Raw genomic sequence first — 14,946 nt, 5'->3', positions numbered from 1 at the left:
ACCACCCCGATCCTCATTCTGCCTCAAACCACCTAAAACCTAATGATAGAGCTGTTTTACATAGTAATAGACAAATACTGCTTTTGCCATATATTTCAATTTACTAAGCTTAATTTTAAGATAAAATCAATATGCACATCTAAAATAATGTCATCCTTAACTGGACCATATTTGGCCTACAATCTGTCTGCTCAGAGGAAACGTTGCATGAAAATGATTTTTGAAATGGAACTTCAAAGCTGACAGAGAGGATGATCTAATTTCCTCTGTGTTTAATGGTACTTTGACAATAAAAGTACGATCAACTTTAATTTTCATCATGGATGTGGGGATGGTAGGCAGTGTGAGGCAAGTGGATCATTTGGCCCACGTCTGGCCCGCACAACATGTGCCGTAACTCAAGTCTAGCCCGGTTCGTGACATTCGGCCTACTTGCCATTGCCATAACTGAGCCGGTAGTGCCGAAAGTGGCCCAGATCAGGCCCAAATGTTCCTGCTATCTGGGAAAGGAAACATCCAGGTAAGTTTATGAATTTTTTTTCAGTGAAATACATTTTTTATTTTCCAAAATTAAAGGAAGTCCATTCACGAGTGGTCAGACACAAGCGTAACTTTTCATTTTTAGCCTCATTCATTCAGGACTCGCTCGCTCTGGTGTTTTACAGTAATGTTTTGGTACAACAGGAGAAATAAAAAGTGGTCAGGCTCCCCTGAAACCGGCTCTGGACACCTTTCCCAGCCGCATTTCAAGAATCCCCCCACGTTCTTTTGAAGTGGGACAGTGTTTAACGTGTGCGACTGAAAAATATATCATAAATACGACGTAAACGAAAGCAGGAGGCCACTTTTCCTCGTGCCTTGTTTGTGCACGTGCCCATGCTGACCATCACAGTTACCTTCATACTAAATAAAGCATGTTGTTCACACTTTACACACAACAGTCAGTCATTTGCGGAGCTCTGCTGGTGATATCAAATAACGAGTGACCACGCTGTATTAACACGTGGGTACAAGATCATAATACATGGCCACGACTTAGTAAGGCGTGGGAACAAAATCATGCCTTATTAAGCTGTGGTCAAGCCTTAATTATCGCATTCTCACAGTTTACTAAGTGGATCATCAGAGCAGACCTACACCAAATCATGAAAACAGCATATACATCGTAGATATGTCTAAGCTAGAGATACAAAACTACAGTACCTTCAAACATAATCAACATCCAGAATTAAACATCATTAGTATTGATAAATCACAGCTGCCACGCAGTACTTAAACAAACTGCTTGAGAGGTTAAAAACACTCCCATTAATGATGCAGTTCTCTCTTTCACTGGTAAGTATTCAACCGCTCTGATTATCCTTTCTCCAGACTGTGAAACACGGCACTTGTTTCCATAACTCGCTAAATCATGACCACACAATAATTTAATCGCAGATTACCACTAGCCGAGAAACAATCACAACAACGCTGCGACAAATAATTCATACTACGTCAATGTATAATCTATAGGCACACACCGTAGTTTTCTCTAACGCTCTAGGTGAAATCTTACCATCAATACAACCACCCATTAACACCTTTTAATCTACTTTTAAATTTAACATTGAACACCGATTATCATAGATCTGTTTTTAACTTACATGTATCTAACCGCTCTGATTGTGCTTTCTTCCTCCTAACTGTGAAACACAGCAGGAACGTTCATCAATGACAAAGAACAAATGGTTTTACTCATTATTCTCCATCCGATTCACGCTCAGAAGAAAGCACTTTAGCTCATCATCGTGGTTAGAGAGACGTAACACTTTCGAACCAAATTTCCAAGTCAGAAACTATAGAAATGATCCCTGAAAGTATAGTCTTAACCTTTCACCCCTGAAGTCAGGACTCTTCCATCCACACACAGCGGTTCACCCCGATGGTGAGCGGTTGATCCTCAGCGCTGAGAGCGCGTGTGTTCAGATGAGTTCAACTACACCGCTGTAAATGCCACATCGGTAGTTTTCCTCCAGCGCGGTAAACGCGTTTGTACCCCCGAGCACCGTTTATATCGCAGTCCGCTCTCTGTTTCCTCTCGATCGCGGCGTTTTATACGTTACTTTCGCCGCGCGGTGAGAAAAACAACGGCGCGCGCGGACATGTGGAAGTGCAGTTTGTAGCTCGGCTTGACTCGGTTTTCTATATTAAACCTGGAAACGTTAAAGATTTGTGTTTTCACGGCTTATTTATCATTAAAAACCAGTTTATTTTGTTGTAAACACTGTTTTACCCACAATCCCTCAGCTGCATAATTAACCCGTTGCCACAACAACCGCTCCTCTTCAGAGCCGTTAGACTCGAAGTGCTGCGTCTGAGACATTTTCACCTTTATTTCACTCCCAGGTGACCGTGAATCTACCGACATTTACATTTTCATGAAAATCACCTTTTATTTCTGTTAGAAAGACATTTTTGTGATGCAGCTACGAGCGGCTCGTACCGGTTCCGTCAGCCACAGCTGCTCGGTGTGAAACACGTTCTCTGTCCTAGAGTTCCGGATGACTGTCCGCTCGCCGTATAAGCTGGAGCGGGCTGTGTCTCAAATGGATCCCTACTCACTTTAAAGTGTGCACTGTGTACCTTTAAAATACTGGATCAACCCCTATAACTAATTATCAAACTGCTTAAATAAAAGACGAGTTTTAAAGCTTTTGTTGTTTTTTTTTCAGAATAACTGTGTCTAAAAAGGTAAATCTGTGTCTGTTGTGTTTTGTTTTATGTTGTTTATTTATGATTGTGTAGCTTTATATGAGTGTTTTCCAACCTGTCTTTATACATTAGAATTGAACAGGGTGTTTTTGTTAATATGCCTCGTAGACTGCTTTATGTAAGTGAGCTGTGTTGTGATGGTCTGACCTGTATGGAGCCTCATTGAAATCAGGCTGAAACACTCTTCATAACTTAAGTGTGAAGGGGTGGAGCTAAAATGCTGTACGGTGAACTGCACACACACACACACACACACACACACACACACACACGTTTTTCTCATCGTGCAGTGAAAAAAAAAAAGGATTTGTGGGGACTTGTTTCGGTCTTGATGTGGTCTCACCGCTCCCGGCCTTGGTCTTATCTTGTCTCTGTGTTGTCTTGGTCTCAGGCACTCCTGATCTCTGTCTTTACCAATCCTGGTCAACCCTTTTTAGCACAGGAACCACATAATGCCTTTAAACCAACATCTTAAGATAACAAGGTTAAAAATGACCTTTTCACAGTTTTTATTCTCTAACCCAAACACTGGATCTCCAAAGAACGCCACATTCAGATTTCTTTCTTTCTTTTCAGATTACTTTGTCATGATTCTTTGGTTTTGAAATGTTTTTGTCACTGGTTTTGTGTGTGTGGTGAAAAAACAACATGAAACTGATACTTTAATAATAAGTGTTTTTGTTAAAAAGAGTGCAGTTGCTATGGTGTCCTTGGTAACTATAGTGTTTTATTTTCTGTTAAGTTTTTATGGTATTCTGTGGGGTTGCTAGACAGTTGCGAGTTCATTGCAGGGGTTATTAGGGTGTAGCTAAGCAGGTGACAGCGTTCTCCAAGTGGTTGCTAATGTGTTGCAAAGCAGTTGTTAGGTGGTTGCTAGGGTATTGCTATGTGGTAGGTATCGTATTTTTGGTGGTTCCTTGGAAGTTGCTATGTCATTGCAGGGGTTCCTAGGGTGTTGCTAAGCAGCTGACATAGTATTCTGGGGGATTGCTAGGCAGTTGCAGTTGTTACATTTACAATTACAGCAATTCGCAGACGCTCTTATCCAGAGCGACTTACAAGAAGTGCTTTGTCTATCTAGAGAAAGTATCTTTGCTAGTTACCAATAGGTTAGAGAGAAAGCTGGTCTTGAGCTCAGATACTGCTAGAAACAAAAAGTCGCTGTTGATACCTAGAGAAAGTGAGGTCATTGCAGGGGTTACTACTTGGATAGCAAAGTTATTCTGGCCCAGATCTGGCCCGCTTGCCACATGGACGGCACTTGGGCAGACCGCTTCCGGTTGCTAGATGTGGGCCATGTATGCCCCAGATTAGGACCACACATCAGCCAAAAGTGAAGCAACTGGGCCTAATCCAGACCAGAACTTGACCATAAACTGTGGGCTGTATCTGAAACAGATCATTACCAAACTCCTTACAGGTAGCAAAATTGTTTTGGCACATGGGTGTTGCTAAGCAGTCAACAGGGTATTCCAAGTGGCTACTAAGGTGTTGCAAGGTAGCTGTTAGATGGTTGCTAGGGTACTGCTGTGTGGTAGGTATATTGGTGGTTCCTATGATATTAAGCATTTATTAAGGTACCCACAGAGGCTGCTAGAGTGTTACTAGGATATACAGTTGTTAGTTCCTAAGTGGTTGCTAAGATGCCGTTATACAGTTGCTATAGTGTCTCATCTGGTTGCTAGAGCATTGACAGGCAGTTGTTAGCCAGTTGTCAGCAGACAGAGGGCCTGTTTTTCTAGACGGACCTTTGTCCCTGGAACAGGGAGCTGGTGGTGTGACCAAACTTCAGTTGTAAAAACAACAAAAAAAACAACAGAAGTTTGAAAGAATTTGTAATGAAATAATTACATTAATGATGTGTGTTGTTAATGCTGCTAATGGAGATGAAAAGAAGGCTTTCATCCCCAATTACTAATTATACAATTACTGAAAAATACATTTTTCATCAGCTTGAACACATCCTTTTACTAAAAGGCACATGTGGTCATTTCAAGGTTTGTCCTTGAAGGTACAATTTTTATTTAATGGCAAAACTTTGGAGCAGTGACCTTCCACCATCTAACACCGCCATCCACAATAATTCACAGTACGTGATAACACACATGTTTAAAGGGCTCATATCATGGAAAACCAAACTTGGAACTTTTTTTTAAACCAAAAAAAACAGTTCCCTATTGTATTCAGCCTAGAGCAATTTAGCCCCACCCACAGCGATGGGAGTTTCTGCTTGGACATCTTATTAACTGGCGCCAGCTACCATTCACCCAAATGGTGGACAGTCCACCTTCAGCACTGACAAGCCACCTGATTGGATGGGGCTTATTACACTGTTTATACACTGATCAGGCACAACATGATGACCACCTCCTTGTTTCTACGCTCATTGTCCATTTTATCAGCTCCACTTACTATATAGGGGCACTTTGTAGTTCTACAGTTACAGACTGTAGTCCATCTGTTTCTCTGCATACTTTGTTAGCCCCCTTTTACCCTGTTCTTCAGTGCTCAGGACCCCCATGGACCCTCACAGAGCAGGTACTATTTGGGTGGTGGATCATTCTCAGCACTGCAGTAACACTGACGTGGTGGTAGTGTGTTAGTGTGTGTTGTGCTGGTATGAGTGGATCAGACACAGCAGTGCTGTTGGAGCTTTTAAACACCTCAGTGTCCCTGCTGGACTGAGAATAGTCCACCAACCAAAAATATCCAGCCAACAGCGTCCTGTGGGCAGCATCCTGTGACCACTGATGTAGGACTAGAGGATGACCAACACAAACTGTGCAGCAGGAGATGAGCTATCATCTCTGACTTTACATCTACAAGGTGGACTGACAAGGTAGGAGTGTCTAATAGAGTGGACAGTGAGTGGACACAGTGTTTAAAAACTCCAGCAGCATTTCTGTGTCTGATCCACTCGTACCAGCACAACACACACTATGAAAGGTTTTCTGACCTACAAGTGAAATCCACGTATCCACCAGTTGGGGTTCGTAAGAATGACAGCAAATGTTTGTTTAAAATGACAGTGTTTCAACATCACTTTTGAAGGTCAGCAGTTTTTAATAGAGCAAAATTTGGGTAGATTCTCCAATCGTTACAGTAAAAATGGTATGTTCCCACACTGCAAACCCGCATTTTCTTTTAACTCAAATAAATTAAGTCAGTTGTACATAAAACTCAGTGTATCCCACACATCGCTCAACAATTTTAAGTTAAGGGAACGTTTTTGATGATTTTGTACACCCAAATGACATTTTTGAGTTGAAATAACTTTTTGCTATTTAGTTTAGTCTGTTGTTATGGCAACGGTTTTATTTGTTTCTTTCTCATGAAAGTTGCTGAACAAATGTGTAAAACTGAGTGAAGCTAAGTAAGCTGTGAAATACAATTACATGTTTGTTTTGTAGACACGATTTTATTAGATAAAACGTATATTTCTTTCCCATTGGCTCCTGGCTCCATCTATTTGCATAGTGAGTGTTTCTTTCCCTTTGTTTTACTCACTGTCAGTGTGCTTTCGTTCCACCCAGGCTGCCTTTCCTCAGGCGAATGTTTTTCAGTGTGTGCCTTATTCAACTGCTTGACATTGTGTTGTTGATCAAGAGTGAAGGTTTTCTTTCTCTTTGCTGATGGGTGGTCATTTGTGTTGGTCATTGCCCACGTTTGCAGTAAGGATTAACTTTGAGGTGTTCGGCACAGTGGTCAATAGCACTTACATAGAGAACAGTTGATTATGGCAACCTACTGTTTAACTGCATTTTCAAGATATTAAATTAAAGTAACTTGAACTTACAAGTTTATGTTAGTCTAACTCAAAAATTATAATTTTTCTAGCTGAAGTTTTCATTACACATCACTTAATTTTTTTTAAAGGCAATGGGTTTTCCCAAATCTTTTAAGTAAATTCAATTCATCCAGGCTTACAGTGCATTTTTCTGATTACAGTTTTTTACTGCTGCTATTTAACAGTATTTCTCTGTAAATTTCAGAGGCATTGTTTACAGCGTAAACCTCTTTCGCTGTGTTTATTCGTAGTTCAGTAAGAGCTCAGGCAGTCTAACGATGTGGCTGAGGAAGCGAGACGTAGTTCGGCCTAGAGCGAGTTCTTAGACAAAAACTCTTGATTTTGTACAGTGTAGCTGTGGCCAAATACAGCCTTTAATAAGGCCCAATGACTTGGGCGTAACCTGGTCTTCTTTAATAGTGGTGAACACTACAGTGTATAGTTTGTTTTCCTCTAACACTTAATTGAGATATGATGAAGGGTGATTTATATTACAAACAGTGTTTTTTGTGATTATTGTTGTGTTTATTGTGTTTGTAACTGGTTTTGCTGAGCGCTGAAGAAACAGCAGAGCAGGAGGAGATAAAGCTGATCTGCTCTCTAATATCAGATCATATGGAGCTATTTTACTGCACTGAACAGCTGCTTTATGAGGCAGTTTACATTCACATTCGGTCATTTGGTGACCTCAGTGCTGAAGGTGCACAGTCGTCTGCTGTTTGTGAAGTACAGTTTGATTATGGGGCTAATTTTGCACTATTAATAGTGAAAGTACTTTTGAAGCTTTTGCTTGTTTATAAATCTGAAAGAAGAAACTAATGGAGAGTTTGGTTGTTTGTTTTGGGCCAGTTGGCTTTTTATTATTCTTGCTGTACGTAAAGCAGGAAGGCTTTGAGTTTTTGAGAGAAAAAAGCCCAATTCGTTTTTAGACATTTCGCCCAGGGTTGCCAGGTTTATTCTATAGTTTTGAGCCAATTCCTGCCAAAATGCGTGATAAAATGCCTAAAAAGTACACAACAAAAAAAGCGTCCATGGTCATTTCAACAATGATAGGAAATAATACAGGCAACAAGACATTGTTCTGGGTACGGTAACAACAACATACAGCAGATAAATATTTATAGTGTTGCCCGACAGCACGGTCAGGCTTTTAAATGTGCTATTTATTTTATGCTTATTTCAGAATCCCTGTAATTTCTGTCATTTATGTAAAACGTACCAACGGTCGAAGAAACTACAAGTAATTTTAAAAGTAAATATTTCTTTACAAGTAAATATTTAATCAATCAATTGTTATTTAATATGTTTGAGTATCTTTTGTCCATAACTTGCAGAGCTCACATAAATTCCTCAGTGCCTTTAATTTACTTTTTTTCCCCTTTTTTTCAAGTGTTGTATATGAAAGGACCCATGATACCATGCAGCCACAAAGACACATGAATAGCGATAATATTATTAACATTGCTATGTCAGTCAAAGTTTTAATACCTGAATGGATGTTGGAAAAAGTCAGGCCTATTGAGTTATTATTATTAGCATTATTATTATTAGCATTATTAGTATTGTTACCCAGAAAGCGAGCATATATCGGTCCACTAGCTTAATAAGGTCGGCACCCCACTGACTTTTTGCCACTGCTGGTCCACCCTCGGACCACCCAGATTACTGTCCTGCAAACAAGCTCTAACTAGTTTTTAATCTTCTTACACAGATTTTAAATGCACAGCGACTTTTATTTTGGAAAATAAACTTAGACAAACATTACAAACAACTGAAGGAAAAAACATAATGACTAGGCCTGATATAAATTTATTAACTTTTATTTATAATCGTTAAAATTATTAAAAAAATATTTACTAAACTAATTTACAAAGTATAAATAAAGGTAGGAAGGAAGGAAAAATAAGTAAACCGGACTGTAAATGGAAAATAAGTGATGGTAAGTGGAATTTTGTCTATGACTCTGCTAAACCACCAGTGGGCCGCCTGGTAAACGCTGAGTGGACCACCAACTTTGCCATCGGTGGGCTGACAGTGGGCCACGATCCTCTGCTATCAGGGTTATTATTATTATTATTACTATTAAGTAATCTGGCAACGCTGGTTTCACCACATTCATTGAGGGTTACTGGCGCCCTCTGCGAAGTTTCCGCTGAAATGGAGCGAATCAGAACTGAGCTGGCTCCCCTTAAACTGGGGCTGAATCTCAAACGGCCATCTACTCCCTACGTAGTGCCCTATATACATCATGACACTTCATGTTTTCTAAACTTGATAGTGCTCTGAGTTTTAGATAGGGAATCGTGCTACTCATATCTGAATATTAATCGCTCTCTATTCGACGTAGAGTGCACTATTTGGGTGTAGAAACCGCTGCTTTTCAACTTACACAGTGCACACTTTATAGTGAGTAGGGATCCATTTGAGACACAGCCTGGTGTCCCCCCTGAGGAGAGGACGTGTTTCACACCGAGCAGCCGTGGCTGACGGAACCGGTACGAGCCGCTCGTAGCTGCATCACAAAAATGTCTTTCTAACAGAAATAAAAGGTGATTTTCATGAAAATGTAAATGTCGGTAGATTCACGGTCACCTGGGAGTGAAATAAAGGTGAAAATGTCTCAAACGCAGCACTTCGAGTCTAACGGCTCTGAAGAGGAGCGGTTGTTGTGGCAACGGGTTAATTATGCAGCTGAGGGATTGTGGGTAAAACAGTGTTTACAACAAAATAAACTGGTTTTTAATGATAAATAAGCCGTGAAAACACAAATCTTTAATGTTTCCAGGTTTACTATAGAAAACCTAGTCAAGCCGAGCTACAAACTGCACTTCCACATGTCCGCGCGCGCCGTTGTTTTTCTCACCACGCGGCGAAAGTAACGTATGAAACGCCGCGATCGAGAGGAAACAGAGAGCGGACTGTGATATAAACGGTGCTCGGGGGTACAAACGCGTTTACCGCGCTGGAGGAAAACTACCGATGTGGCGTTTACAGTGGTGTAGTTTATCTCATCTGAACACACGCGCTCTCAGCGCTGAGGATCAACCGCTCACCATCGGGGTGAATCGCTGTGTGTGGATGGAAGAGTCCTGACTTCAGGGGTGAAAGGTTAAGACTATACTTTCAGGGATCATTTCTATAGTTTCTGACTTGGAAATTTGGTTCGAAAGTGTTACGTCTCTCTAACCACGATGACGAGTTGAAGTGCTTTTTTCTGAGCGTGAATCGGATGAAAAACGATGAATAAAACCATCTGTTTTTTATCATTGATGACCGTTTCTGCTGTGTTTCACAGTTAGAAGGAAGAAAGCATGTTCAGAGCGGTTAGATACATATAAGTTAAAAACAGAATAACTTAATTCATGATTGCTTTATACCCACAGGATTGAAAAGGGTATTGAAATACTACGATGTGTGCTTTAATTCCAGCGATTTTTGTGGTTGTTAGAGGTTCTCATTTGGTTAATATAATGTTTACAGTGTATATCAATGTGGATAAACTCTTGGTAGTGTAATTTATAGACGTTGTAGATCTGCTTTATTGATCATAGATCTGCGCTGGTGTCATTCTGTGATCGAAATAACATGTGGGCATGACATGAGTTACAGAAACAAGAAAGTTATACTGTGGCAATGATTTAGTAAGGTGTAGGAATGAGATAATTAAGGCTTGACCACAGCTTAATAAGGCATGATCTTGTTCCTACGCCTTACTAAGTAGTGGCCACGGATTGCGATATTGTACCCACATGTTAATACAGCGTGGCTACTCGTCATTTGACGTCACCAGCAGAGCTCCGCAGATGATTAACTGTTGTGTGTAAAGTGTGAACAACATGCTTTATTTAGTATGAAGGTAACTGTGATGGTCAGCGTGGTCACGTGCAGAAACACGGCACTGATACCGAGCACTCATTGATTAGCATTACTGCTGCTGAGGGCTGATTGGTTAGCATTACAGCTACTGAGAGCTGATTGATTAGCATTACTGCTGCTGAGGGCTGATTGGTCAGCATCACAGCTGCTGAGGGCTGATTGGTCAGCATTACTACTGCTGAGGGCTGATTGGTCAGCATTACAGCTGCTGAGCGCTCATTGGTCAGCATCACTGCTGCTGAGGGCTGATTGGTCAGCATTACTGCTGCTGAGGGCTGATTGGTCAGCATTACAGCTGCTGAGCGCTGATTGGTCAGCATTACTGCTGCTGAGGGCTGATTGGTCAGCATTACAGCTGCTGAGCGCTGATTGGTTAGCATTACTGGTACTGAGGGCTGATTGGTTAGCATTAATGCTACTTGATTATAACAGCAGCATGTTTTGTAGCATCTATAGGATTAAAATTAAACTACAAAGCCCACAGTTCAGGCCGAATGTTGTAGTCCATTTGATGAATCCCTTGTATAACCAGTATTTCTATCTTTTATGGTCAGTTTCTCATTCAGAGTGAATCTGTGATCGACGTGTTAGAGCTGAATCTTTTTTTGTGTAACTGTAATAATGAGTTTACTGTTGAGTTCATTTACTGTGGCCTTCGGCAGGACGAAGGTGCCTCTCACTCGTCTGAACATCAGAGTTGCTACAGTGTAGACAGTGCACAGCTTCAAGCTCCTAGAAGTGACATCACTGATGAGCTCTTCTGGTCCATGAACATCTCCACCTTAATGAAGACTCAGCAGCACCTCTACTTCCTAAAAAGACTGAAGAGGTGCCCTGTGTTTAGCTGCTTCTACAGGAACTTCATATGGAGCATCCTGACCTGCAGCATCACAGTCTGGAGCAGAAACTGCTCTCTCTCAGACTGGAAAGCACTGCAAAGAGCGGAGAAGACTGACCAGTCAGTCCATCACTGGGTCAAGTTCTCCTGTCATCAAGGACGTCAACCCCAGAGTCTGAGTTAGGTCTTAAATCTGGGATTGAAGTCTTACTGATTACAGATGCTACTTTTCACAAATGAACTAAAAGCTTTGTTCTTAACTGTGAGGCACAGCAGGAACGTTCATTAGCATCAAGGAACGTTCACTGACTGGCTGCATGACTGTGATTGTGAATATCAGCAGAGCAGTATGAGAGCAGAAACCCAATCTGAGGAAACATCTGATCACGCTAAAATGAAACGGATGGATAAAGATCTGCATGTTGAAGAAAAGAAGCTCACCTAAACAGACCAGACTCGGCTGTGGACTGGAGAATTTTACATTCTTAAAAATGATGGCTCTTCAAGGGTTTTTTAGTAAAGAAAATGATTCTATGTAGAACCATGTAGAACCATGAACACTATGTAGAACAATGAACACAAAGATCCCTTGATTATAGGGTTCTTTGCATGGCCTTAGCATTCTTCAGATTGATGGATAATATACTGTAGATGGTTCTATGTAGAACCTTTTTGAAACAGGTTCTATATAGCACCAAAAAGGGTTCTTCTATTTTTATGATTTTTAGTCTGTAACAATAGAAGAACCCTTTTCAAAAAGGTTCTATATAGAACCATCTACAGCATATTTTCCATCAATCTGAAGAACCCTTTTACCATGCAAAGAACCCCTTAATCATGCAAATGCTAAAAGAATCATGCAAAAGAACCCTTGAAGAACCATAAGCGTGTAGCTTGTAGATGAAGATTCCTGACTTTAGAGCTTAGAGGTTAAGACTATACTTTCAGGCATCATTTCTATAGTTTCTGAATTTGATGAGAAAATATTGTGTATTTTACATAAATAAGGAATAAATGTTGTGTGTTTGTGTACAAAAGGTTTTAAACTCTTTTATTTTTAGCTTCACCAAATCATGTGTTCCATTAAATGGGTGTGTTAGGTTTCATGTGTTTTAAAGTAATGTTTTTGTTGGTTATACAGAAATAAAATGTCTACAATTAATATTATTGTATCCAGAAATTAAAGTTTTGTTTGGTGGAAGCCAAATTTGATATGAGATAAATTCATGCAGTTACCTAACCATGAACAGCAGCAGCATAAAGCAAACAAAATGATACACTCACAATAGTTTAATGCTGCACACTGAGCTGTAACAAAAAGAACTTGGACAGCTGGTGTGGTTTACTGACTTGTGTGCAGCTGCACCGAGCCAGGGAGCTAACATAGCAGCTAGCAAGCTGGCTATCTCACTTACCATGAACAGCAAAAGATCTAATTCAGACAAGCATTTCACACCAAACCACTCTGAATGACTTTGTTAACATCTTAATCAATACATTTTGAGTCTTCATTCATTTGGCCATTGGAACATGTTTAATTACATTGAAATTCGAAAAATGAATCATTCAGAAATTGGATTTATAAGCAATCGTAAGACCATTTTGCGGCCAAATAAGTACGTTGAAACCTAAGAACACTGGCATCCTCTGGTTAACTCAGACTCAATCTCAAATGGCTTCCTCCTTCCTACGTAGTGCACTGTATTCATCATGAAACTATGTCTTCTACACCAAACAGGAAACTAGATGTTATATAGTGAGTCATTCAGCTTACAGCTGATAGCTTTCTGTTCGACATATAATGCACTATTTGTGGTTAAAAGCTGTTACTTCAGGACCTACATAGTGTCAGAGTCGTAGCCAAGGGCTGGCTGAGGTGGCCAGTGCCACCCTGGAATAAATGCCTGCCCTTCTGGCCACCCCAGTTATTGAAAGTGAGACAGTCAGCCATCATAAAGCAGCAATTATGCTTTGTAGTGAAAATCTGCTAACAGGGTAGTTATCGATCAGTTGTGTTTAACAGTTGGCATGTCTTCCTATGGCTGGCTGATTTACTCAGTGAACGAGTGAATGTGTGCTGGGTTCTAGGTTGCTTTATACAGTGCTGTCTACTACTAAGGCCTGTCTGTTTGAAATGTTTAGTCATAATATTTTGAGAAAAAAGTCGTACTATTTCGAAAAAAAGTCGTAGAATTACGACATTAAAGTGACATTAAATACCAGGAAAGGTCTCAATATTGAGGCCAAAGGCTTTGCGAAGGGAAGGCAGCGCCTCCTCGTGTTAAATGAGGGGCGGTTAGTTGGGGGTGTTCTACTTTCATATCGATTCACCCCTAAAGAAACACTCAGTCTCCCTGTCTCTCCTGCACATCAGCACCAGCCTGTTATTAGTACAAGAACCGGCTGAAACGGCTGAGCAGGAAACCGTGTTTATCTAGAATAAAGAGCCAGACGGACTCGGAGGAAACTGTCTGTCTGTGTTGTTGAAGGAGAATCGCAGGCAGGGTCGTCTACAGGGCTATTGGGGGCTACATCCCCCCCCATTCAAAGAGGGAATGGAGTTTCACAGACAATGAGAATGATGATCAAAATGATCCACAGAGAGACAGGAGTGAGTGGAGCTCCGGCGCCAGTACAGCAACCGAGACCCCAACGCGTTATGGCAGCCCCCCTACAGTTAGCCCCCCTACAGTTAGCCCACTTTATCCTCCAAATATTACGACTTGATTCTCATAATAAAACGACTTTATTTTTAAGTACAACTTTTTTCTCTAAATATTACGACTTTTACCTCGAAATAGTGCAACTTTTTTTTATCGAAGCCTACTATTTTTATTTTTATCAACAGTGGCCCTAAAACACCATCCTATGATACAGTGACACTGTTTTTTTGTTTTTTTTTTTCTTAACAGTCCCCCCCCTGTAAAATCCCTGGGTCTTACCTGGCCGCCCCATTCTAAAAGCTCCAGCTACGCCCTACACAGCCTGGTGCCTGTTATACAGCGAGCGGACCGTCCTCCGGAACTCTAGGAGAGAGAGGACGTGTTTCACACCGAGCAGCTGTGGCTGATGGAACCGGTACGAGCCGCTCGTAGCTGCATCACAAAACTGTCTTTCTAAGAGAAATAAAAGGTGATTTTCATGAAAATGTAAATGTCGGTAGATTCACGGTCACCTGGGAGTGAAATAAAGGTGAAAATGTCTCAAACGCAGCACTTCGAGTCTAACGGCTCTGAAGAGGAGCGGTTGTTGTGGTAACGGGTTAATTATGCAGCTGAGGGATTGTGGGTAAAACAGTGTTTACAACAAAATCAACTGGTTTTTAATGATAAATAAGCCGTGAAAACACAAATCTTTAATGTTTCCAGGTTTACTATAGAAAACCGAGTCAAGCCGAGCTACAAACTGCACTTCCACATGTCCGCGCGCGCCGTTGTTTTTCTCACCGCGCGGCGAAAGTAACGTATAAAACGCCGCGATCGAGAGGAAACAGAGAGCGGACTGCGATATAAACGGTGCTCGGGGGTACAAACGCGTTTACCGCCCTGGAGGAAAACTACCGATGTGGCGTTTACAGTGGTGTAGTTTATCTCATCTGAACACACGCGCTCTCAGCGCTGAGGATCAACCGCTCACCATCCGGGTGAACCGCTGTGTGTGGATGGAAGAGTCCTGACTTCAGCGGTGAAAGGTT

At 41.1% G+C, this 14,946-nt stretch overlaps 2 non-coding genes across 2 annotated transcripts; one reads left to right on the top strand and one right to left on the bottom strand.

The window, feature by feature from the left end:
* Positions 1 to 1,652: 1,652 nt before the first annotated feature.
* Positions 1,653 to 1,866, bottom strand: LOC118817179. The gene has a single exon (XR_005007977.1). It is a non-coding gene; the product is annotated as a small nucleolar RNA U3 (small nucleolar RNA).
* A 7,783-nt stretch (positions 1,867 to 9,649) lies between these two features.
* On the top strand, positions 9,650 to 9,863 carry LOC118817190. Its single transcript, XR_005007988.1, has one exon. It is a non-coding gene; the product is annotated as a small nucleolar RNA U3 (small nucleolar RNA).
* Positions 9,864 to 14,946: the final 5,083 nt, after the last annotated feature.

Source organism: Colossoma macropomum, unplaced genomic scaffold (genome assembly GCF_904425465.1).
Source record: "Colossoma macropomum unplaced genomic scaffold, Colossoma_macropomum, whole genome shotgun sequence".
NCBI lineage: Eukaryota > Metazoa > Chordata > Actinopteri > Characiformes > Serrasalmidae > Colossoma > Colossoma macropomum.
Note: the sequence above shows the minus strand (reverse complement) of the source record. Positions and strands in the feature narration are given on the sequence as shown.